General features: G+C 33.9%; 1 protein-coding gene and 1 long non-coding RNA gene across 4 annotated transcripts in view; one reads left to right on the top strand and one right to left on the bottom strand.

Annotated features, from left to right (window-relative positions):
• Ca-beta (Calcium channel protein beta subunit) overlaps nucleotides 1–27,646 on the top strand; it is a 636,212-nt gene that overhangs the window by 138,001 nt on the left and 470,565 nt on the right. The gene's annotated exons all lie outside the window — the stretch shown is intronic.
• LOC145674455 (uncharacterized) overlaps nucleotides 1–27,646 on the bottom strand; it is a 32,795-nt gene that overhangs the window by 845 nt on the left and 4,304 nt on the right. Inside the window, exons 2-3 of one of the 3 annotated variants that reach the window (XR_014128940.1) lie at nucleotides 27,422–27,471; nucleotides 937–1,051 (exon numbers count right to left, since the gene is read on the bottom strand). This is a non-coding gene — a long non-coding RNA (uncharacterized LOC145674455). Of the gene's footprint in view, nucleotides 1–423; nucleotides 1,052–27,421; nucleotides 27,472–27,646 lie in introns of those variants that run through there. The other 2 variants (XR_014128938.1, XR_014128941.1) reach the window with 2 other exon arrangements.

The raw sequence follows: 27,646 nt of genomic DNA, 5'->3' as shown, positions 1-27,646 counted from the left end.
ACCTATAACTTAGACCTACTAGATAATGAAGATTAGTTCGACAGTTTAGCATAAAAAGAAGCCTATCAATACTTCAAAGTTCAATAATATGCATTATTTTAAGTTCCTGAGGTAATACTGTGAAATCAATCAATTATACAGGGTTGGCTATTTATATTGAAACACCTTTAAGTCAAACTTTTTAACTAATAGATAATAATAATAATAATAATAATAATAATAATAATAATAATAATAATAATAATAATAATTATTATTATTATTGTACTTGTACCGATTATGGCCCGGGTCCCTAATATGACACACCCACCATATCTCTGCAGATTTACGTTGGTGCTACTAGATGACAGTATAAACGGTGTCCTCATGACAAGCGTAAACATATTTGCGCAGCTCAGAGGACATAGTTTATATTGTCATCTAGTAGCACCAACGTTAATCTGCAGAGATATTGTGGATGGGCCATATTAGGGACCCGGGCCATAATCGGTACAAGTACCATATTATTATTATAAAGGTACAATGAGCAGAAGTATATTAATCCATAGATCTTATTAAGCTGAAGGAGCTCCCTCACCTTTGGCACAGAGATTCAAATTCGATTCCCTGTAGGAGCTCATGCGGTTCAGATCTAAGGTGAAAATTTGGGTCCACATATCTTATACCCTTATTGCTAAAATCAAATACAAGCAACTAACCAGTAATAGGTTCATTAAGACATACTCCATCAAGCTTTTCATGGCAACACTAACGAAGGGGCAGTACCGCACACATTATGGTTACTGAAGAAACAACCTAAGTTTATCACTTAATTTCTTTGAGTTAATGTTTGAAAAGTAGTGTGCGCTCTTCATGTAAATAAATAAAATGATAAGAAATTATTTGTTACGTCCATAATTTCAGATTAAAAACGGTCTTCAATGAATCTGTGCTTACTAAATCTCGACTTGTTAGCGTTCCTCACTTGAAATTTTCTCCTGATTTCCACCTCAATGGAGCACAACAATGGAAATTATCTCTCTTGTCAGGAACTACGTCAGTGTTGCAAAATCTACAATAAGAAAATTCCATCCAAAAATACTTTAAAAATATACAAAAAAGGTGTCTTTAAGTTTCTCATATCCATTATACCTATGAACAAGTACTGTTACTAAGAAATAAAACATTTCAACTTCATAATCACTCTTATTACTGTGCCTAAAAGTAGAATTATAAGGAGGAAATACACTTAATGTTATTATTTTTAAATACAATGTTAAATCTTATATTTATAATGGTTGAAACTTGAGTTTTTTTTCTTTCTTTCTTATCACTGACTTCATCCCCAACCATCCGTAAGGGGGCGCCGTAATGTCGCTTGCTTAAGGACGTGACAATATCTTGTCTTCCCTTCTCCTTCCCCCTCTGCTCCGATGATTTTGTGCTACTCTTTTAGGTAAAAGCATACTATAAGCAAGCGACAGCAAAAGAGAGCGAGAGAGAGACGGGAAGGGTATGAGGGGTCGGTGACGTTGAGTCACGGAAAAGCCACAAGAATCTTTTTTTTTCCATCGTTCATCAAATTGTGGGGACGACTGACGAGACAAGTTAAGCGTGTCCAATCTTCGAGAAAAAAAATTGAAAGAAATGGATTTGATTCATCTTTTGTCTCATTGTACTGTATTTTATTATTTCCCTATTTTTTATTTGTTTATTTAACCCTTTCCAGCCCGAATTTTTTTGTGTGATGGAAAAACATATGTACACAGTATTTCCTGTTGCAATGATACCACATCATAGATCCTATGTTTTGCTTCAACGCAAGTAAGTAGAGATACCAAATTATGAGAATGACCCGAAAGAAGAGTGTTATGATTACACGGGGAAACTGCATGAATTAATATCAGATTTGTGATTATAAAAAGTTTGTGATTCCAAATGGCATCATTGGGCTGGACATCGATCACAGAAACTTCTTATAATTAGTTTGAAAGGAGCGACATACTTTTTCTATCGTAAAAGTACAAATGCTTTTGGGGTTCCACAAGGCAGTGTCTAAGTACCTCTACAATTTCATTTCCCCTTTTTCTGTCTCTCATGAAAAGAGCTCTGACGTTTTATTATAATCCTCAAGGAAGAACAGAACAATCAAGGAAAAAGGAACTTTAACGAAGGTTTTATAGGAGAATGAAAATTATACCTTGTATATTCCTCACAAAATAATAAAAATTAATTTAATCCGCGAATAATCAGTGTGGTGAAAGTATTATTAGTGGTTCACAACTAAATTATGTTATTGAGCTGTTATCAATACTACCACTACGCATCGAAAATAGAAGTTAATTGAGATCACTCAGTGTTAAAAGCATAAAAAGAAGATATGTCGTTTATTTATTACTTTACTTTTCACCTATGGAGCAAAATGCTCTCCCGCTGGGAATCGAACCTTGGACTCTGTGTGTACCTAAGGTAGGCGCTCTAGCCACTAAACTAGGGAGGAGAATGGATGGCACTTTGTGAGGCCTGACAAGAGACATTAAATTCGAACTAATGCCTCAATATTGTGGAGGTTTCGTTTTACCTAACCTTGCCCATCTTTCTGTTCACTTGTCTATTTCAGCTTCTAATACAGTATTTTTCTATAACTGTTTTACAACACGTTCAAGTTATATTCGTCTCTCTGAATTTACATTTTTTATTTTTTTTTTATCCGTGCTCCAGCTTGCAGTATTATGCTTCTGTTTTAATAACTTTGAATCCCCCCTATCATTAATTTACGTTCTATTTCTACAAGTATATGAACTTAGTTCTCATTTACGGTAAAGTAAAATTATTTATTTCTTCTATATTGCTATTATTGATTATAATGTTTCCACTAAATTCGTTTGAACATTTCGACTTGTCATCATATAGTCCGTCATTCATATATACACAGACGACTGACGATCTGCCGGAAAGATCCTTGTATTTTGTTGTACTGTCCTGGTAATATCTCCTTTCAAATCTGCATCATTAGCTTTATCAACAGCCGAAGTACAAAGACCGTTCAATATTAAAGTGTCAGATACAGTCAATGGCGTATGGGCTAGACGAATGAAACGAATTCTCTAACGCGACATTACCGAGTTGTAAACGGGTGTGGCTAAACAGACGCACTACAGCTCGAGAAGGTGATCAGATGACAAAAACATCTCGTTTTCTGTTTTAGCAAGATAGATAAGATGTGGCAACATCGCAGACCTCTCATTTGCTATAAACACTGTCCCTTAACGTAATTCCATCCTGCTATTTTCAATTTTCTTATTCACAGATTCAAAAACCAGAGATGTCCAAAATTGCAGTCTCAGGGCACAATACTCCAGGACTCGTGCCCAAGCGGGCTGAGGCTCAAACATTCTACTCGAGTCCGAGTAAGCCCGCCCTTATTGTGGGAAGCGGTCCAAGCTCGAGAGAGCCTGAGCCTGAAAGAGTGGAAGTTCAATTAAGGCAAGTGAGCCTTAGTAAGCATAAGTATCACTGTGAAGGATGTGAAACCGAGCTGGCCCAATGCAAAATTGTCATTTCAAAACCGAAATTGAAAAATAATGAAGACAAGACGTCACCTCGTGCTTGAGGCTATTATGAGTTCCGAAAGAAGTATCTTATGTCAAATTGACCGAATTTAGAGATTTGATTTCGAAACTGAAAAAAAAAAAAGATAATTTACATCTTTCCTCAAACAGTAAAATTACGCTTGATTGCTGAAGGCATAACAATACAAGGTAGCGGCACTTACGAAACAAGATCATATATGTTCACATATAAGTGTTTCGGTACATTGAACTATTTCCATCAAGGACTTCTGGATAAATAAAGGTTTGGGTGTGAGTACGTGTGAATGTGTGTACGATGTATATGTGGTGTTGTCCTCTTAAGTATCAATAAAAATAATCTGGGAGACAGTACATAACAAGGTTACTTTTTTGGTCTTTAGCGAAGAAGAATCCTGCAAACTGAATTTGAATCCAGGTCACGTAGTGATTCTTCCAGTTGTTATAGTGTTAACTGGATTCTTTGTGGCAGAAACCTATTCTATCTCCAGAAAGGTTGCAAAGCACGGACAATGACTATACTTTTATGCTAATGATTACGAATGTGGTATTGAATTCCCTCCTTTTCTTTCTTTATTCAAAGGACAGAGCACTCTCTGTGAAGGATTTCTCAAAAGGAACTTCCATTCTATTCTGGTTAAATTGCTATTTATTTGTTGTTGTTATACTTGTAACATGAAAATTATTTTGTGTTGGCCCAAAATTATGGCCTTTTTGTTCTTTCCTCGAGTTGTATTCTTAGTGGTCCAGTAAAATAAAATGTAGCTTCCTGAGAAAGCATTGGCTGCCAATGTAACGTGTATGAATAGTAGTGTAGTTAGAAATTAATCATGGGGGATGTTCAAGCACTTAAGTTTAATTATTTCCCATCTGGTTATATATATATATATATATATATATATATATATATATATATATATATATATATATATATATATATATATATATATATCGCATATCGAATATAGTAAATGTTTACTTTCCATAATCTCCTCTTGCTCCATGTGAAAGGCTTCTCAAGAATGGACAAAACCACGATTATCTCCCTTGTGTACAAGTACAGATCTTGCATTGATTAACAAGAGAAATATAGAAGCGAATATTAATATAATTGTGTAATAACGTTACAGGGTTAATGAAATATTGACTTATGAGACAGACAAAATTATAAGGGCAGCTTTCGTAAAACTTCCATCTTTTTCTTTATTCTCAACATTCAGTAAAGTACCGGTATTCTTATTTTCGGCCCAGGAAGAAACTTCGAACTTTCACCCAGAGAATCTTATAAAAACCTTAGGTTTAAAATTTGGTCTAGATGCGTTGAACGGTGAGTGCAAATAAGTCTGGGCGAACAAATGGATGGTAGAGCTCTGCACGGCCCGGGAATTTATAATGTGTGGCCCGGCCCGAGTCCGAAATATGTTTTAGCATTTAGGCCCGAGCCCGGCCCGAGCTCGTGCGATAATCAAACGAGCCCGAAATAAGCCCGAATTACAGCAACTTTATAATTAACGCAAAATTGTATTTTTATTTACAGCAATTAGAGATTTAATTTTGCAGTTGTGATTTGAAAGTTTTTGAGAAAGAACGATCCAATAATTATCGTTGTACAGTATATTAAGAAAGTTAGGCCCGAAAAGACCCGAGAAATATGGTTGTATATTTAAAAATTTACTGCCCGAGCCCGGCCCAGATCCGAAGTGTTATATGCATTGTAGGTCCGAGTTCGGCCTGAGGGCCTGGTTGCTTAGGCCCACGGACTCTGCCCGACCTCGCGCATACCTCTAACGAATGGACAGACAATTTTTTTAAAAATCACGCAGAACGAAACGTGTAAATCCAATAATATGTCTAATTCGATTTTTTTTATATAACAATCATATTTCTTCTCGCCTATTATCGCTCGATAATAAAAAAAAATATATATTTATAATAGTGAGTTGAATTGGCTTTGACTACAACTTTGTACAGCAAAAAAGAAAGATCATATTTTGCGTGAACTTGTATATGCCCATAAAAATATTTATTTGATCTACTATTTGTGTAACAAATTTAATTTTGGTGATTAGTGTAAGTATCACCAACCACAGAGCACTTTTTTTTTTGGCATGAAAGAATGGTTCGTATACGTAACCATCAATAGCAAACGTAGAACAGATAAAAAAAATTAAAGGGACTGCGGTGGCTCAGTGGTAGAGTGTTCACCTCTGAAGCATATTGTCCCGGGTTCAAACCCTGCTCCCGCCAAGTGAACTTTGTGGTGGACAAACACCGTTTGAGTGGGTTTTCTCGGGGTTTCCCGTTTCCTCCCACTTTCTTCATTTCATTCATTTCACCGTCTCCTTTAGCCTAGCCGGCATAAGCGTGGGACGTAAAATTCAAAAATTTCATTTCATTTTTTTAAAATAAAATATTTAATGTACCTAACCATCTTCCTCCGAAGAATTATGGTCCACTTGAACCACTCTTAGATGCATCACCTGTTAAAAAATGCTTTTATATTAAATTCTATTATTATTATTATTATTATTATTATTATTATTATTATTATTATTATTATTATTATTATTATTATTATTATTATTACTAGTAGTAGTAGTATTTTATTATGTTAAACATCAAAATCTCTTGAAATTTCTTCTGTATTCATAAACCTGATCGAGTTTAATAATTATCCTCCAGTGATGGCTCTCAGGGGAAGTCACATTGCTAAAAATTACAATTTTACCGCTACAAAGGGAACAAAAATTATCTAAGTTAGTTCTAATTCTTATATAAGAGCAGTAAGACATTGGGTAAATTTTCTTCCGTTAACTGGTAGCGATAAAATTTTAATTTTTACCGATGTGACTTTCCTCGCAATCCTCCATTGATTCCGTCCTCCCTTTTATGAACAATTTGATCATAACAACATAAGAGTATACTCGTTATACAGACGATGAGTCGAGAGCTCTTGAGATCGATTCCTAGACAAGATCATCTCGAGTTATTGAAAACAATTGATAGTTCTTTCAACAGCATTTTAGAGCCGCAGTTACTCAATGAAAAAAGTGTTCATTTCTGGCACGTGGGGTCTCTTGTTTGGTCCCAGTTCCCGCCAAGAGGGCTTTGTGTTAGACAAACACCACGTGCATGGATTTTCTAGGGGTTCTTCCGTTTCCTCCCACTTTCGTCATTCCACTATTGTCATCCATCTCATCATCATTGTGTCATTTAGCCTTTGTGCATAATCGTGGGACGTTTAACATTTTTTTAAAAGTAGCAGCATTTTGTAAATATCAAATACCTATTTTCAATAATTAATATATCAATCATTGTTATATAATTTTTTTAAAAAAATGTTTAATGTTCTATTTATACTCCGAGGGTAAGAGAGATGGTAATGATGATAATGAACGAAATGGTGGAATAAAGAAAGTGGGAGGTAACGGGAGAACCCCAAGAAAACTTACGTACAGGATGTTTGTCCACCACAAAGCCCACTTGGCGCTAGCTGAGATCGAACAAAGGACCCCACCCACCAGAAGAAAGTACTTTACCATTGAGTCACCACAGAGTTATTATAGTTATTTATACAAAAAGTACTAAAGAATGATGGTTAGCATAGTGAGTGGACATCCTAATTATGGGATTCCGAACTACACATACCCTCCGCCCTCCCCCCAGAAAAGCTTTCTGACTATATGGTTAGCATACTCGTCTTCGCGGAAGTCCTGGATTCAATTGGGAGCGCTCAAATGGTTTGTATCCCACTCCAAGCTGTAGGTTCACGTGTCACATAGCCTCGGTGCCGAAAGAGACACTAAAATCCAATCCAACTCCTCCTCCCACTGCTCAAGTCTTATCAAGCGTCATATACAAACAAATGACGTAGACAAATAAAATAAGTATATGAAATACGAAAATGAAAAAGAAAAAAATATATATAGTAAAGATGCCAGTTGGCAACATTGTGGTAATCAAATGCAGGGAATGCGTAATTTCTTCTCTTTTTGATCGTGTCATCATCCGCGTGACCTGAGCTATGCGTGGACCACGCACTTTTTTTCCACGCATGCGCTACGAAAAGAATTTTTGGAAGTTCAATGGGAAAACAAGAGGAAAAAATGCTTACGGAAAGAAAACAGTAATTGCTACAAATACACGTAAGGACAGATATCTCCGCATTCGATAATAATGTTTTTTTAAAAATAAAATGTGCTATGTACAGATGAGTATTTCCCAATAAAAATTCTTTAAAACCCAGCTGAATCTGAGAAATATTGTGTATTAAAAGATTGTAAACGTAATTTCCTATTTTTTAAAAAAGATTTAATTTCTCACTTCTCACTTTTAAGCATTCTTCTTTCTGTTTGAAAGACTTACCGAAGGAAATCGATTCTTATAATCAATTTTCTTTTAGGAAAAAGACGCCATTTCTTGCACGAATTCGAATAAGAATGAATTTATTTCTATTGTATTTTTTTTTTCTTCATGTTCATGTCAGCAAGTCCATACTATATTCTTAAAAGAAATAAATAATGACACTGAATCACCTTGAAATTTTAAGCGTACAATGTATTTGCGTCAGATTGGCGCCAAAGTTGGTTACTTTCTTTTCAATCCACATTTTTATTGAAGAACAACTTTTAGTATTAATTTATTGAACAAATAACGGTGGTGTTCCTCGGTTACTTCGCTTGTTGCGTACACATTTTCATAATCTAGTGGCGGTGGTTCTTGACGAATATCACATGGATAGATGTTTAAATTCTATCGCTACAAGAAAGATTATCTGATGTACTAATCATGAGATTAATTCAGCAACAGTTAGTTACACACTACTGTGAACATGGATTCAGAGTAACAGGAACGCTGTTAATTTGAGTGGATGAAGAGTGAATTGTAAAAAATTCAGCGTAGAACTGGAATACGATTACTCATCGATAATACTCTCTTCGGAATTTGACACATATTGCACACGCCATATCTTTTAAAAGTTATTCTTTTTTGAGTTAATTATGGATAATAAGCATTTTGAACAGAAATCATCTTCAAAATCAGTGGCGGATCCTAGAAGGTAAAAACTGGGTGCGGTAACCAGAACCCAGACTGCGATAGGTATATCATGAGTTTACTATAAACTTTTATATAAATAATAGTTTAAACTATTTTTGTCACGAAAAAATTAGGAGGCCTATTCCCTCTCGGCCCCGGGCTGGATCCGCCACTGTTCATAACCATATAATAAAAGGTACAGGTCACCACATTAAACTTTCTCGCTCTTATTTCCTAAAATAAATTAAGTAATGCAGCACTAATCTATTTATTTATGAAATATGAACAAAATTACAAAAATTGGTTTTGAAATATATATATATATATATATATATATATATATATATATATATATATATATATATATATATATATATATATATATATATATATATATATATATATATATATATATATATATACAGGGGCGGATCCAGGATATGATCAAGGGAGGGGCTAAACCATATTTTGCCGTTATATCCAGTGTAAAGCAGGATTGAAGCCCATTTTATCCATTTTATCCAGTGTATATATCTGAGCGTGTATATATATCCGCCAATATATATATATATATATATATATATATATATATATATATATATATATATATCCACAATTTATCCCCGAGAGTAATCTATCTGTTCTTGATTTTTCCCAGAAAAATTATAAGGAAAATTGTCAACAACAAATCTATTTATGAAATATAGACAAAATCATTAGAGCTGGTCCTAAGTAAGTCCCATTTAAAAAAAATGATTTTTTTCATTCTCGAGTAAACTTTCTTCTTTTTTTTTTTAGATACGAAGAAAATTCGAAAATTTCCCCTGTAGAATTTTATAGAAACATTAAAATTAGAATTTGGTTAGGGTGTGTTGAACTGTAAGACCCCAAGGTGAGTGTAGAGTCTCATGTTTTTTTTTTTTTTTTTTTTAAATAATAATGTTGGTCGCTTATTTAGATTTAAAGAGCCATATTCTGACGACCGTACATAGACCTATCTGATACCTTGGCTCTAAATGAAGATTTCAATTGGCCAAGGGAAATCCACAGGTAAGAGTACGAGAATTTTCAAAGAGAGATGGGTGGCTAGATTTTTTAAATATATATATTTTTTAACAAAACCGTACATACATTCAAAACTATACATACATACAAAACTATATATACATTCAAAAAACATTCTTTCAATATGTAGGAACTATAGAGCACCTAAATTCGTTGAAATGCCAAATTCGATTATTTTTTTCACGCTTGTTTGAAAGCAGTGGCGTAGCACACTTTTGCGCCCCCCCCCCGCAAAGTATAGAGAAGGGGCCCTAGTTGTAGAGCCGCCAGAAGTAAGGTTGAAGTTCTACTTCTTTAAATCTTTATTCATCGCAAGACTTCGAGGCCCTCTGTACCTCGCCCCCCCCCCGCAGTGCGGGGGTTGCGGGGGCATCTGCTACGCCACTGTTTGAAAGTAATGAACACAGAAAATAAATACAAGCATTAGTTACTGAGAACCAACCAACCACTCGCATTGCATGACAGCCCTTCTGGGCCTGAGCCACTCCAACGCCATGTTAGTGACCGACGGAACTACGTAAGAAAATAGCGAGGTAAGTGAGGTAATAGATTATTATTATTATTATTATTATTATTATTATTATTATTATTATTATTATTATTATTATTATTATTATTATAGATTTTATGTTTTTGTGTCTGTGTTTTGGATGGTCCTTTTCTTTGTCTTGCTCCTTAGGGAAGCGGAGTTCGACCTTTTCTTTTCTTTTTGATGAATTTAGTTTTATTTGTCGTTTTTTAATATGCCATCCTCAGCTGAAAATTGTCCATATTGTGATCTCCCAATTTAAGGAAGACAAAAAGCTGTTAAATGTAAGAAATATACAACTAAATGTCATATATCATGTATTTCAGTGGAAACTGAAGGAAATCATATATGTGAAAACTGTGTGGAACAAAAATACCATGATAGCACTGGAAATAGTAGTGAAATAAATAAACAGAGTAAATTTAATCTGAGTGAAAATCCTTCTTTGGCTACTTTTCAGAGGCTCATTGATAATTCTTTAGATAAAATGACTCAAATTTTCCTGAGAGAAATAAGAGCTCTCAAAGCTGAGATAACTTCCTTACGTGATGAAAATTATCAGTTGAGGTCTCTTTTACAACAAAATGTATTTATGTCCGATCATGTAACTAATATGAAATCGCAATTAGAAAATGATCAAAGCAATCAGGTTAAAGAATTAGATCAAGAAAATAGTTTTCCATCGCTGGTAAGTGTTAATCAAGCATCAGGTACGACTAATCGGAAGGATGATTCCGATGGAAGTTGGGTTGAAGTAATTTCGAGAAATCAAAGAAGAATGATAAGTAAACCTGTTAATAAAAACAATGTAAACTTAAATCAAAATTCGAGACTATATATCAAAGGCGTCCTTCTCTTCATAATATTGACTTATCAGATTTAGCGGGTAATAATTCTTTTTATCCTATTATCACAATTGAGCAAGTAATTAAGGCTATAAACCATCTTAATACCAGATCTTCTTGTGGCTTAGATGGTATACCTGCTTTTATACTGAAGGGCATTGTGTCCATCATTGCGCCTGTTTTAACATCTTTCTTCAACTGGAGTTTGTTTACTTCTGTTTATCCTGAACATTGTTAGATGGTCGTTGTTGTTCCTATCCCCAAGACTGATGGGAAAAATTTATCCGACTATAGACCAATTTCTCTGTTGAGTATCATACCCAATGTTTTTGATAAGTTGATATATAATTATTTGTATAATCATGTTTGTCCTAATATTACTATCTATCAACATGACTTTATGAAAAATAGATCAACTACAACTAACTTGACATGTTTTATGGTTGATACTCTTCCTATTTTTAAGAGTAATGGGCAGATCGATGGGTCGATTTTTTATTTCTCTCTATCTGTATACTTCTCTAAACTTATTTCGATTTCTCTAAAGCCTTTGATAAGCTACCACATTATATCTTAATTTACAAATTGAAACATTATGAGCTTCCCATTGTATTTATTGCTTTGCTAGTATCATATTTGTCCCAAAGAAAGTTTGTGGTTAAGTATAAGGGTGGTCTTTCAGATATATATAACATTTACTCCGGTGTTCCGCAAGGATCAAATTTCGGACCACTTCTATTCCTTATGTTTATTAATGATATAACTGAAAATTTGGATTGTAAATGTTTGATGTATGCAGATGACCTCAAAATCTACAAAACCATTGTAAATTTGGATGATTCTTTGGTGCTCCAAAATTATATTAATAAAATACTACTTTGGTCTAAAAACAATGTACTACCTTTAAATTGTAATAAAACTTTTTCAATGCATATTACGAATAAAACAAATCCATTTTTTTCACTTATAATATAAATGATACTCCAATTAGAATTGTAAATACTATTAAAGATTTATGTATTGTTTTTGACAGTAAATTGCTTTTTAAACAACATCTTGAGAATATAACCTTCAAAGCGAGAAGGAATCTTGGAATTCTTAAATGGGTGTCCAAAGATTTTAATTCTGTCAAAACATATCTTATTCTTTATTATTCCAATGTTAGAAGTCATCTTGAATATTGTTCAATTATATGGAATACAAGTATAGATTATATATCTACTACTTTGGAGACAATTCAAAACCTTTTCTTGCGTGGTTACTCTGGAAGTTTAAGTGTTATGAATGTATGTCGTTGGATGAAGTTAGGTTGTCCTTAGGTATTGTTAATGCTGTCTGAAAGAAGGATTATTCTGGATCTTAAAATGCTACATTCAATTCTTCATGGTAATTTGAATCTGTTATAAATAATAATTCTGTGTACAACCAGTTATCATATAAGAAATCCGAAAATATTTAAACCTATTCACTTTCTCAATGATGTTCCTCTGCATAAAATCTTATCAGTGGCCAATGATTTTGCCAGTGTTATTGACATTTTTGATGATAATTTTAGCAATATACAGAGACAGTTATATAATCATTTCATAATCAGCTGAGAGTATTACTTTCTTTTATATAAGAGCATGTTTGTTTTATGCATGATTTTTATCCCTTTCTGTGTATGTATCATTTGTATTTTATTATGTATTATGTTTATTTTTGCTATTTGCATGTTTTTTTTGTATGGAAATTGTAAGTGGGCAGTTCTGTCTGTAATTTCCAGTATGCAATAAAATTATTATTATTATTATTATTATTATTATTATTATTATTATTATTATTATTATTATTATTATTATTATTATTATTATCATTATTTTCATGGACTTGAGCCTTCCTCAAAATCAACTGCGAAACTTTAATTGCTAAATCTCTTCAGAACTTCACTGTAATGCTGTTTGCGCAAATGTGCAAGACTTACGAAGAAATATCGTCATTGCGTATATGACATTATTTCTAAGACAAAAGAAGAAGAAAAAAATGATTTTAAAATCACAACGGAAGTACACACCGGAAACGTTCCTTGATAAAAGTAAACAAGCAACAAAAGAGCGTAATTTGTCATACATGTATATACGCAGACAATTTGTGATAATGTAAACTGATAGCATCTTCTTCAAGGGTAAAAAGACAGGAAAGGGATTCTAGCACACTATTTCATTCAATAAGGTTAAATACTGTAGAAATTTTGTATTTTTTTTTAAATGAACGCTATTGATAGTTTTATTTTTGTATCTTAATAAGGAGAGACGAATAACCAGATGAAGACAGAAAGTAATAGGACATACAAACTGAATTGCGCAGTGGCGACTCTTAAGGAAAATGACACCAGTAATAATTAAAATTTTAGCGCTAATGTCCTAATGCCTATATACAAGAATTAAGACATTAGATCAATTTTCTTCCCTTAGGTTATTTAAAATTCTTTGTTAAATTGATGTGACTCCCCGTAGAAGCCGTCACTAGTAGTGCGCATAATGCAATCGAGACGTCTAAGATAGGTTTCGTATATAGCACTGAGATATAAGTATTGGATGTCCAATGAGATTCGGAATGTTGGAATATCCATGGGACATTCCATTTTTATCAGCGAACCTCCAATGGGTTCCGGAATATTAGAATGCCCATGGAACATCCCATTTTGGCAGTAAACATCCAGTGGGTTCCAAAATGTTGAAATGCCCATCAGACATCTATGTCAGTAAACATCCAATGGGTTCCAGAATGTTGGAATACCCAGTGAACCTTCCATTTTTGTCAGTGGACATCCAATGTGTTCCAGAATGTTATAATGTTCATGGGACATCCTATTTTTGTGAGTGGACTCCCTATGGATATTTTGAAGAAATCTACGTATCGACTTATGTCCAAAGTTGCGGACGAGAACTAGACGAGTCAGAATCATGAGGTTCGAGACGAGGAAGAGTTATTCCAGTACAAACTGATAGATTTTTTTTAGAGACGAGATATCACTTTCGCTGAACATTTTCGAGACGAGACAGCCTCTCAACTCGTCTGATGCCCATATCTATACTTATGTCTCAGAAACAGGAATTCCTTCGGGATTCCTATGGGGCATTTTCGAACTATGCGAGAAAATCACAAGATGATGATATGTATGATCATATTCTTCCATCAGCCACATCCCATTGAAATTCAAGAGAAATCTTTGTTCTTAAAAGTTTCTACTGCGAGCCTCAGTCTCACATTAGAAAGTATGAGTGAAATACATTAAAATTTCAATTATACGAAGCACTTGAGAAAAGAACTAATACAACAGAAGATTGAAGAATAACACAAGATACAATGTATTAGAAGTAGTATGTGCGTAAAAGAGTTACCAAAAACAAACCACTTAGCGTAGCAGCCCTTTTGGTGGGCCTGAGCAGCTCCAACGCTCCATCTGTTAGCGACCGGGTGAACTACATCCAGCCCAGCGACGAGCACCCTGTCTTTAACAGCCGTATCAGGAGTTTTCTAGACTCAGTGACCGTCATATCTTTTATTCACGTGACTCCCCAGTTTGCTTCACGATGCCACATAAATACAGAAATGCATAAATAATTTCTTCCAGCAAAATAAAAACTAATAATTATTATTAACAAAGGAATGACATATAGTACTTTTTAGTGCCATAAAAGTGCTTCGAGTTTTTCGAAAACTATTCAAGCATATTATTTTGTTCAGCTGTATATGATCTATCGACTGATATACAGTATGTCTTATATTTGGAAAATATTTTAGTTAAAAAGAAATTAAAATTTAAGAGTTAATGTCAATTTTAGGGTATAATTTATCTCATTAACCATCCGGTCATTTCGTTCGTGTCATAATGAAGGGTTTAATGAGAGTATATTTCGATCCTAATTTCACCTCAATAAGAGGCATAGTGTTCATGTGAAGATAGCTCTGTATGAAGAAATTAAGTTTTTCTTCAATTTCTCGAAGATTAAGCAAGAAGTTTTACATTCAAGTATCTTTCTTCAACACAATGAGCTCTACCAATCTGTATATGTCTCGTCTTTGGAGAATTTCATTGTCAACTAAATACGTTATTAATATTGCTGAACTTTAGGAAAGTTTGGTAATAACATTTCATACCAAAATTATCAATATATTTGATGGCTTAAAATTCACTCGAGATTTTTCTTCTGCAGTAAATGAATCTATAGGTTTCTTAATTGCTAAACTTTCCCTGCTTTATCAGATCATGAAGGATTGTGGCCAAAACTAGATGGCTTTTTTAGGTAGTTGGGCAAACTCGGACCGGCCAGGGCAGGAGGGCAAGAATTCCTGCCGGGGCCCTCTCTCTCTCTCATATATAATAACGAAAATTGAATAGCATGGAAAGTAAGGTAAAACATGTCTGCTGTGTTGGAGCATAGTTACTCATTGTAGTCTGTTCCATTCCCAGAGTTCAGTGACCCCTGCATTAAATGAAGTTTTGGGGTCCCATTATTGAGATGAAAATATCAATATTGTAAACTCCTGTTTGAGACCCTTTGTTTGTGGTCTAGTAAGAATATATTTCACAGCATCATATTGTCTAAATGTATATTGGGGCCCCATTGGGGCCGAAATGAGACTGACTTTTATAAAGTCCTGCTAGAGCCTTTTGTTAGTCGTTTGACAAGTTATTTCAACACCATAAAGAAACAGAGCAGGTCCCTACTCTGAGGCTCCATTACCACGCGTCAATGAAGTTGACAGTTTTATGAAGAAAAGCCACCCCTCCATCGCAAAGGTTTTACAAGACTCTGTTAAATTTGTACTACTACTACTACTACTACTACTACTACTACTACTACTACTACTACTACTACTACTACTACTACTACTACTACTAATAATAATAATAATAATAATAATAATAATAATAATAATAATAATAATAATAATAATGTGGGTTCCTCCAAGTGAGACTCCTGCCGGGGCCCTATACTCCCCAGTTCGAGACTGTAGTTGGTTGAAATATTTGATCAGCATATTAATAACTCCCCAAATTGACTCACTATATTAGATCAAACAACAGAAATCTTAATTCCCATTTTGAACCGAATCGGGCTGATACCGATCGTAAGATATACATGCTAACAGGCAGTTCGCCACACGACGGTGAAACACTTAATACTATAGCAGTATTATTATGGGAATAAATTAAGAACCTAACTATTCAGCCAAGAATTTTGCTTTTTTCCACTGATAATTCTCTCTCTTTATCTCTTGGCGTGACCATAAAACAAAACATAATAATAATAATAATAATAATAATAATAATAATAATAATAATAATAATAATAATAATAATAATAATAATAATAATACAGTGAAACCTTTGAATAACGGACGCTAATGGGACATGATATTTTGTCCGTTACTGAGAGGTGTCCGTTACAGAGAGGTTAGAGAAATTTAATTTCTCACAACGGTAATTGTATGCATAGTAAATACGTTATGTATGAGCGTAAATATGTAAAATTCAATATGAAAATACTCTATTTAGGAGAGGATTGAATTACTTGGAGGGATGAAGAAGAACTTTATTCTCTTATTATTAAAAAGCCATCGACTTAACTAAATGTAACGAACCCACAAATTATACGCACAATACGGCATGGCACTCCCTTTTGCACTGTATCAACTAATAAAGAATAATATGCCAAAGATGTTTGGATATTTTCCTACATGGGAGGGGAAGGCGGGAGGGAAAGCGTTTTTCATTTATTTCATATTCTCAGAACCTTCTCAAAAGATGATTTAGGAACCAACTAATCGGTTAAACTCTTTTGCAAGTTATTGGGAGTGCATATGCTTAGTGACCCAGACCCAGTCACAAAGAATATCCTCTTAGAGGAAGTGAAAAAGGAAGCCGGGAAAACTCCAACCCAGACTTGTTCCAGTATCATTAAAAGAAAAATGTTGCTTTTCCAAAAAAGTGAGAGGAAACATTGTTCGTTGAAAATGTTATTGTGAAACACTATTTGTTTTGTTATCTATGAAATTATAGTCAAAGATGGAAGGCCCAGAGGAAAAAGAATTACATTTGTTAAGGAAGACATTTTTCGCATAGAATTCTTGGCCATACGACCGACCTTGCACGTAGGGTTTCCACCAGAAAGCAGTTTATTGCGCACAGAAAAAAAGAATAATTTCAAGTACAGTCTGAAGTTGTTATGTTTGACGGTTACCAGGTCTAGACTCATGATAGATACACTTGTGGGGAAAAGACTTTTCTGTCTACTGTAATATATAGCAGAACCGAGAATAATTCCTGTCCATTATGAAGAGGTTATTGAAACGTTTGGGGAGAAAAGGGACTGTCCGCGTCCGTATCTGAGAGTGTCCGTACAACGGAGGGTGTTGTTACGTAAGAGAACATATATTTTTGCCGGGACATAAAAATCTGTCCGTATTATAAAGGTGTCCGTTATTCAGAGGTTTCACTGTAATAATAATAATAATAATAATAATAATAATAATAATAATAATAATAATAATAATAATAATAATAATAATAATAATTTTAAAAGTGTATCCATTTTGGAGGAAAGGAGAAAGCGTCGCTCAAAGTAGGAGTAGGAGAGTGCCATTTTATTTAACAAGGTTTAAAGTGACATTTTGGATGTATTTTATGTTAACTTCTAAAAAGTCGTTTACCACTTCGAATAAAAATTCAAGTTTCGTCTTTGTAGTACATTTACCCAGATTTCCATTAGATTTTTTTTTTCAACCTGAGTTCAAGGCGAAGTTGCAGGCGTTGAACGAAAGGAAAAAAACTATTATATATATATATATATACACTAATACTTACGACCCAGAAAAAAATGTATACTCTGGGTGGAATTTTCTTGTAGCTAAACAGATCTTCACAAAAGAACAACTTGACAGCCTTGAACAGAAGAAATGTCCAGCCAGATGTAGGCATGGGTAAAGAAGGTAAGACTGGAAAGAGATATAGAGAAAAAATTGGGGAAAGCTTTTTTTTTGAAGGTCGAGCCCTGGTGTAGTAGCGTCCCCATGCCTTCGGACCAATCATTGCTTATATGTGTTATGCGACGAAGCACTCATTGTCTGCCTGTCTTGTCTATGCGGTCGGAATTAATTTTTCAAAATAATCTCTCCCTTCAAAAAAAGAAGGACAAATCAAACATTTTTGTACAGTAAGCTTCAGATCATGAGCACCTCCTTTCCCTTAGTAGTTTTGCTTTCTTATTGAGAATGATTTATTTAATATATTGCATAGATAATGATATTTTTAATGTAAAACTCTTAAATTCTATGATATCTCTAGGTCACAGCAATATGTGATTTACATAGGCTAATCCCATTTTTCAAATTAAGTCCTTCAGACACAAAATGTTTCAGTAATTCTAAGAAACTAACATATTGAAAAAAAAATAATTTTCTTGTTAAATTCCCTCCTTAAATTAGATAAAGATGAAATAATATTTAATATAGAATTCAACTAAAACTTCAAAATTGAAATTTAACGATGGTTCTGATTAAAACTTCTTTATCAATAGTCTAAAATAAAACTGCAAGTAAACTGCACAAGTACGGTATTTGTACACTTGGAATGAAAAGCTTAAAGAACTTCAATATTAAAATTAAAATTTAAAAAGGGAGAAACAGAAATTCTTTTTTTTTTTTTTAAAAAAAAACTTTAAATTATGTTAGCAACATTTTAAAATTCAATCTAATTTTTTTAATGTACTAATACTTTTTTATATCAATATTTCTAATTTCAACTATGAGTAAATTACAGAAACGTACCCTATAACATGTTAAGAAATTAAGCAGAAGTCCAACTAATCTTAATTTTTCTTGTTCAGATTTCTTCTTTGAATTTTAAAATGGTAAGGTACCTAATTTCAATAACGTTTTAAGATTTTGAAATTTCAAAGCAACTTAATCAAGTTTTCTTACTAAAACTTAAAAAAGTTTACTAAGTTGACATGCCAATTAATTTGACTGTTATTTTAATTGTTGAATTGAAAAGTCAAATTCGTTCTGAAATTTTCTTACTATTGAATATTATTATAAATGAAAATTTCAAATAAGGTAGACAATATTTTAAGTCTTAAATCAAAACTCTAAACAACTTAGTCTCTTTCTAAAACTTATTTTCAAAGCTTTACTAATTGAAATTTTAATTACATTTTTTTTACTTAAATCAAAATTTTATTTCAAGATTTTATCCAAGAATTTTTTTTTTGAATTTTTCATTTCTAATTCAAACTTCAGTTAAATTTATTGTACACTATTTTAACACTTAAAATGTAAATTCGTATAACTTAAACGATCTTCCTTATTAAAAATACTTTGAATTAAATTCAATAATATTTTAGAATTTAAGTTAAATTTAAAACTTCAGCAATCTTCCATACTAAAAATTCTTTTTTCAAACATTACTAGCTTAAATTTTTTTTAAAAGAAAGAAAACTTGTGACTAAACTTTGAACAAATCGACATATTTTTTAAAAAATAAAATTTCTTTCTTAAAATTTGTAGATAGAATTTTAATATAAAGTAAATATGAGGTAAAATTTTAATTAAAAATTGAATCCTTGATATTTTTTTAATATTTCAAGTTTTGAAATGGAAGTTATTTGAAATGTATACTATTTTGTGTGTGTATGTATTTTAGAAATGCTTTTGTTAACATTATGTTTTTTAGGGAAAGAAAAAATGTGACCATCCCTATCTTTGACTGTGGTGACCTCTTTTCTGCTTTACACGCAGCAGCAGGTCTTCGAGAAAACAATTCTGTATCGCTTGTGCGCAAGGAAAGAATAATAAACCCGAGGGGGTACCATGGTACGCACATTCCAAACTTGCAACCACACCTTTCCCCCCACCCTTTCATTTTTACCCTGGCCAAAGGCGTCATTCCGAAACAAAAAAACATTTTAAAAAGGAACAAAAAATGCTTTTTTTTTTAAATGTGTGTAACTGGTGGGAAGTAATTCAACTATTTTTAAGTGCCATGAGTTCATAGGCCGACCGTATTATGCATTCCTTTTCAGTTTCAACTTGTTCTTTTTTTTTTTTTTTTTTTTTGGTTTCTTTAGTATTTTCATTTATGACTGCGGAAACTATGCTGCCAACGCAAACACCACCCGTGAAGCCAAGAAAGAAAGAAAAGAAATAAAAAGAAAGAGGAGGGTGCTGCCGAATTAGCGACCGAGAGATGAAGGGAAAGATGTAAAAAAAAAAAAAAAAAAAAGTTATTCTAGAACGCACTTGTCGGGTTCACAGAATATAGCAATGAAGCAAGTACGTGCGTAGCAGTGGAGTAGAGTAGTTTATAGTGTGGAAGCTTTTACTTTTAATGCATTAGTTTTGAGCATTTAATCCATTATTCTTAAATTATTATTCCATTATTTACATAAATGTATTATTCTGTTTACTCAGGGGAAGACGCTTTCATTTTTTTTATACCATGGAACTACCCCGTTGGTGGTGGTAAAAAAAAAAAAAAGAAAGAAAAAAGCGAAATCTTTCAGTTTTATGTCCCACAGTTATGCCTGGTAGGCTATGGGAGATGGTGATGATGAGAAATGAATGGAATGGTGGAATGAATAAAGTCGAAGGAAACTGGAGAACCCCGAGAAAACCCACGAATCCTATGTTTTTTCCACCACAAAGCCCATTTTGAACGAACTGGGATCGAACCAGAGACTCTACGCACCAGAGGTAAACGCTCTAACACTGAACCACCGTACTTGTGGTAGTAAGAATGTGGTAAATTCGCACAACAGAAAGCTGGAAATTGTAAAGAGAGAGAGAGAGAGAGAGAAAGAAAGAAAGAAAGAAAGAAGAAAGAAAGAAAAGAAGAAAGAAAAAAGAAAGTATTATGTAGATATGTCTGAGAGTTTTGCCCGAAGATAGGTTCTAACTCACTTACTCTAACTTAGCTAAGTGGGACAACAGACCACTAGAATAACAATAGGGTAGCCAATTCCATTTCACGTGGTTCAAAGAGAATTATAACAAAACTGGAAATTAATCTTCTATATATATAAAAGAGAACGTACAAATCCTTTGTTAGCTCATCACGCTAATACGGCTGAACCAATTTCTTTCATTTTTGGGGGGTTATTAAGATTTGGACCCTAGATGGTTTTTATCATATCACTTTAATTTTCAATTACCAGTGTCTTGAGATAATTGACCATTCAAGTGTCCATAACGTACAAATCCTTTGTTAGCTCATCATAGCTAAATCTAACCGTATTTATATGCAACCCACATGACCGTGTCACTCGGCGGGTTAACATAAATGACAGGCGATATAATGTTAACATTTACTCCATTCTTCTATGGTTTTTATCATATCACTTGAAAGCGAAAAAGTAAAAATTATCTAAGTAACAAAGTTTATTGCGTTCCGGGGTGACCCCAGCGAAGCGGGGTGAACGCTGCTAGTAGTTGGAATAAAAGGAATAGGTTGGGAATTCGGATTAGGGATCAGGGATCGGATTCGGATTAGGGATCATGCAGGAGTTCCCACTGTTGTGTTTAAGGGTGCTAATTACGTCCATGAATTTTTGGGAGTCAAGTTTCGCTTGAAAATTACACAATTAAACTGGAAATTTTGGGGGAGAAAATGTTAAATTTTGGGGAGGGAGGGGTGTGCCCCCAAGCGCGTAAAGGTAATACCACATACACAAGACCTGAATAAGTCCTTTCTGCAGATCTAATGGGTAGAATACCCACTTTATTGGTGCATGTAGTCCCGGGTTTGATTTCCGGTGGGGAAGTATTGATATTTCGAACGCACTAGTGGTTTAGATTTCACCTTAAACAGTAGGTTCACATCCCAAATAATCTCTCTGCTAAAAAAGCATGCAAACTTCAATAAACAAACAAAGAACTATGTAACTTCCAGATACAACCTGTGAGCCTAATGTACACTGGAATCCGATGGGGGTACGCAAAGGGGGTTTCCGGATTTTACCCTCCTTGAACAAGATGCGAGCGTTACGAATGAATATATATATATATATATTCATATATATATATATATAGGATATTTCAAAACAATGTTGACAGCGTTTCAGAGGTGATTCTTGACATCACGATAAGATAAAAAGTATAGAACAACCAGGGTACAGAAATTCGTCATTTCGGAGTTGCAGTCAGCGAAAGCATGAAAAAATGAAATTTAAAGGTCCATAGCTCCAGTACTACGGGACCTACCGTAGTCGGGCCAAGACTTCACTTAGAAACTAGTATGTGCCCTATCCAAATATCCATCTTTCAGAATCCTGTGGTACTTCTGCAACAATTTTTATAGGCGATTATATACCTGTAACCAAACTCTCTTTATAAAAATTGTCGCGTGAGTACCGCAGGATTCTGAAACATGTTTTTTTGGATAGCACATATAAGATATTAATTCCTAAGTGAAGTCTTGACCCGACTACGGTAGGTCCTATAGTATTGGAGCTATGAACCTTTAAAGTTCATTTTTTCATGTTTTCTGCAACCTATAACGCCGAAATGAGGATTTCTGCACCCTGGTTGGTCTTCACCTTCCAAACGTTGTTAGTGTCATTTTGAAGCACCCTGTATACAATAAACTTACGGCAAATTTTTATGTTTTTTAACGACAATACTGTAATCTTACTTAAGGGTCTACAATATTTCATAGTCCTTATTACGTATTTACAAAAGCAGCATGTACACTTTTACATTACCTTATACTGTTAAAATCAAGGATGTTATAAAATAGAGGATCTGCCCTTACAACAAAATCTTGAAGCCATACCTCACAATTTCGCCACCCCTACTCTGCCCACTCCGCCCAATAGGATCGCAATATTTTGAACCAACAATCATGGCGGAAACGAAAGTAGCTAATCAGAAGATGGTGCAAACGAGAGTAGCCAATCAGACGTGTCGATGCTCGTTTTTTTTTTTTTTTTTTTTTTTGCTACATTGATTTAATAGGATGAAGATACATATAGGCAGATCCTATATTTTATAACATTCTTGGTTAAAACTACTCACTAGACCAGCGTTTCCCAACCTTTTTCAACTTGCGGCACACTACGGGTGTAACTTGAATTTTCGCGGCACACTCATAGATATTATTATTATTATTATTATATTATTATTATATTATATTATATTATTATTATTATTATTATTATTATTATTATTATTATTATTATTATTATTATTATTATTATTATTATTATTATTATTATTATTATTTGCAAATATAAAATACCATGGTAATTTTTTTCTGTGATTACTGATTTCCTTCTCACAGAGATGGAAACTCGATCACTGTTTTCCCCTATGCTAATTCATTATGCTTATTTTTTTATTCTAATTTTAAAATAGGAAATAATTGCAATGAAATATACGACTCAGATTTTTAAAAATACGCTTTCCTTTTCGAAAACTGTATCCGACCTTTCACTAAGAACGAAGATCACTAAATAACGAACGAACAAACAAATGTCTTGTTCTTTTAACTTTGTTGTTTTAACCAAAACCGGTGCATATTATTACAATCACACAGCTTGCGATGCGTCGAAGTCAAAACACAGCTGTTGAACAAAGTGTTGTTTTGTCATTCACGTGCGAATGAATGTTCTACGAACGTTCATTTGACGCGTACCGTACAAGAGCTTCAATTTTTCGGTGTTAGTATGACTCTCAATTGAAGCGTAACATAGCAGCTAACAGTGGAAATATGTACGAGCCGAAATACTGTCTGCTACACGGTAATAGCTATAGAATAATATATTACAATTACAGTATTTTTTTCCGTGGTAGAAATTCATAGTAATGTGTAATACAAAAATATACATTTTTTCCTATGTCTTGCAATTTGCTTGCTATATAATTAATAATTTTGTTTCGATTTCCTCGCGGCACACCAGCGGTCCATTTGCGCCACACCGGTTGGGAAACGCTGCACTAGACCAACAAAAGCATTGCATTATGGGAATTCATGGTTGCAAGTAGCATATTAAAACATAAATCTTGTAACGTATCCTCAGGTATACATTTATGGTTTATAAAAGTTACACAAACGTTAAAGACAATAAAGAAATTGTTTTGGCAACAGTGCAAACATAGAATTGGTTCTTAAGTGGCACACAAAAGAAAATACTTGTTAAGGAAAAAGCATTGGTTGAAACTTAAGTAGTTTCTTATATTTTTTCAATATTTTATTATTTAATGAAAGATAGTTCAAGGGTCAAATATTTAGCTTGGGAATCATGCTACTAGACATGTACTTTTTTATTATTATTATTATTTCTATTAAAGATGTATTTTGTTCTACAAATTTTGCTTGATAAAATATTCTACATCGCAGCTCGGTAAACATATTCGTATACTTTTTTTTTTTCTTTTTTCGAAATTTATACACGACCATTTTTCTTTACAATGGACTTGTAAGAGCTTTTCTTCTTTTTTGCTTGTTCCCGTAGTGATAAACCCTTGGGTTCTTTTAGCCATAGGATTAGCTAATTAATACGGAAGAGCAATGCATATATATATATATATATATATATATATATATATATATATATATATATATATATATATATATATTTCAAGAGTGACATAACTCAAAAATCGCCCTTATTGACTTATGGGCAAAAAATGAAAGCTAATCTTGGTGTCTCTTTTGTAAAAAATTCACAGATGTGCTTCCAAAACTGGGCGCTAGAGAGCACATTGTGCTGTTCTTGTGCCCGTTTGTTTTTACTGCATTTCGAAACGTTCAAACGCTTCTCCTGAAAAGTTAGGAATTTTGAGTTATGTCACTGTTAAAATAAACAGGGTGTATATAAACAAGGGCGGATCCAAGGGGGAGCTATATGGGCTATAGCCCCCCCCCCTTGACCCTCAGGTATACACTGAATAAAATGGACTTCAATCCTGTTTTACGCTGGATAAAACGGCAAACTATGGTTTAGCCCCTCCCTTGATCATATCCGGGATCCGCCATATATATATAGCGGTGGATCCAGGATATGATCAAGGGAGGGGATAAACCGTAATTTGCCGTTTTATCCAGTGTAAAGGTGAATTGAAGCCCATTTTATCCAGTGTAAACCTTAGCGTCAAGGGGGGGGGGGGCTATAGATCCGCCCTTGTATATAGGTATCTTCATTAAACAAGAATGGCCGTCTTATGAAGAAATACACAAAATACATACACAAACACATATACTGTATAATGTCAATACTTAATTCAGAGGACATTAACAAAGTAGTTTTCAATGCCAATTGTTCGTTGCCCTGCTGACTAATTCACCTTGACTTTCATTTGTGTTGGTTATTTTCCGCAAGAATTCATGTATTTAATTCAAGGAGAGCCTCCTTTCGAACTTCTTTTTTGTTTTTGTAATTGTTCTTAAATCGAGAATGGTCAAATCTAGATACCATGGTTCGAATCCGGGTTTAATAACTGGGGATTTCCATTTCCTCTCAATTTGGTTGTGTAGCATTGTCTGTTTGTGGTCACTCATTCACCGACCCACACTGGGCACCATCTGGAATGAATAATTGAGATTCAAACTTAACAAAATAAACGAAGAACATAAAATTGATTGAAGTAACGATCAGGTCGGGCATAACGAACAATTGTTGTCTTCTTAGATAAAAGGAAGAAGATCTAACATTCTCTGCATGCATACTCTTCTATAACTTTTTGAAGCATTTATATCGTGACTGCAATTGCTAATCGATTTATCGATTGCTTTTTTTCATCTAAAGAAGAACAAAAAAAGAGTAAATAGAGAAGAGATTTTGTTATACGAGAGTCAAAGAGAAAGAGGATTAGATATTTTAAGGGATGGGGTGAGGTTAGAGGGATTCTCGGAAGGCCGGAATCAAGACGTCGAACAAGTCACGGACATCATGATCTGTAGAAAGGTTCAAGCTAACTTCTTTTTCTTCTTTCAAATTTCTCCTTGAATATATGATACCTAACTAGCTTGCATAGTACGTATTACATGATCCATTATCAACACAAAGTTAATTACGTATCATAATTCAATATTCTGTACATGCAGGTTGATTCATGATTGAATCAGCCAATGTAGACGAAAGTTCACGAATAATATTAGAGACGAGACGTACCATGAGACGAGACGTATTTTTTCAAATTCGAGTCGAGACGGTAAAAATGACAATTCTCGTCTCGATTTCGGTACGAGAAACTTCACGAAATTGATAAAGTGATTCTATTCAGGGGTAAAAGTGGATCTAAAAAGGTGGAGGGACTGTAGGTAGCGGCATGATGCCACGCCGTTCCCCCTGCCTATCTTTGTCCATTGAATTTTCTTAGGAACTAAGGGGACGCCATACATATTTTCTGGAGGTGGGGGGACTGCGTCCCCCCGCGCTCTCCCGCGCTTTTCGAACTGATTCTATGAATATAATAAGGAGCATTAATCATCGTTTAAAGAAAGATACACAACTCATTATGCAATATGGTTCAATAATTATGATTTTGAATGTTATATCACACCCTTCTTGGACCTCTCGTGATGCAGAAGGATTCTGACAACTTCTAATTGAAGTTAAGAAAAAAACAGCGCATAAATTTAGTACATAAATCTTCAAAATGAGACGAGGAAAAATTCGAGTCAAGATTAGAAAGAATTATTGGAGACTTGATAGAATATATGAGACGAGACTAGAAAACTCTTATTTCTCGTCTCGTCAGTAACACTACGAATAATACAAGAATAGAAATAATCAGTCATAACTCATATTTAGGTAACCCAAACAGAATATCTATTTGTGAATGTTCTGTCTGAAGGAAGTTCTAATCCATCTACTCTATTGTAACTAGCCGGTACCACTAATAGTAAGAGAGTAGAGTAGGTGTAGGATGATCACCCTAACAGCATTCCAGACTTTTAATAGCCTTACTCAAGGCTTCAAGGTTAAGTCTGCAGGCTTGAACAAGTTTGCATTTACACAGCTGCAAGTCTAACCAAGACAACAGCAAATTTGCTAGTTCTTCCGTCGCAAATTTACTTCAGATTTACAAACAATATAAGGTTTATAAGGTTCGCATTAAAATTCCTTTAAATTGACACACCTGTCCAGTATGACTTAAAATTTACACTAGGTAAAGTCATACACAGAGAGAATCTCTGAAGATTAAGTCTAACGTGCACGCGTTTCTGCGCAGCCTTCATTTTCACATCTAGTCTAATCATATACAGGTTTATGTTTCAAAGCTATCGAAACTCAAAGCATGACTCGAATTAACACTTGACAGAGCTATATACAAAGAAAATTTGTAAGGTTAAGTCTATCAAAGGAAATTAAGGGCAAACTCAGACTTACCATAGACGTCTTGCTTACTTGGTTCAGAAAGGGCTGTTGCAAATTGGAAACTAAAATTTGGAATAGAATAGTAATTTGAAAATTAGAATTAGAGATGAAACGTATGTCAAAACTGAATATTGTTTCATTACACTATATATTGGTTGTCACTTTGTTGTAACGACAATTAACACTTCAATATAAAACATTCTCACTTCCTATGGTGTCAAGAAGCCAGAACCTTCA

The sequence above is a fragment of the Thermobia domestica genome, chromosome 2, assembly GCF_964235325.1.
Source record: "Thermobia domestica chromosome 2, izTheDome1.hap1.1, whole genome shotgun sequence".
NCBI lineage: Eukaryota > Metazoa > Arthropoda > Insecta > Zygentoma > Lepismatidae > Thermobia > Thermobia domestica.
This window is presented reverse-complemented; position numbering and strand designations above follow the sequence as displayed.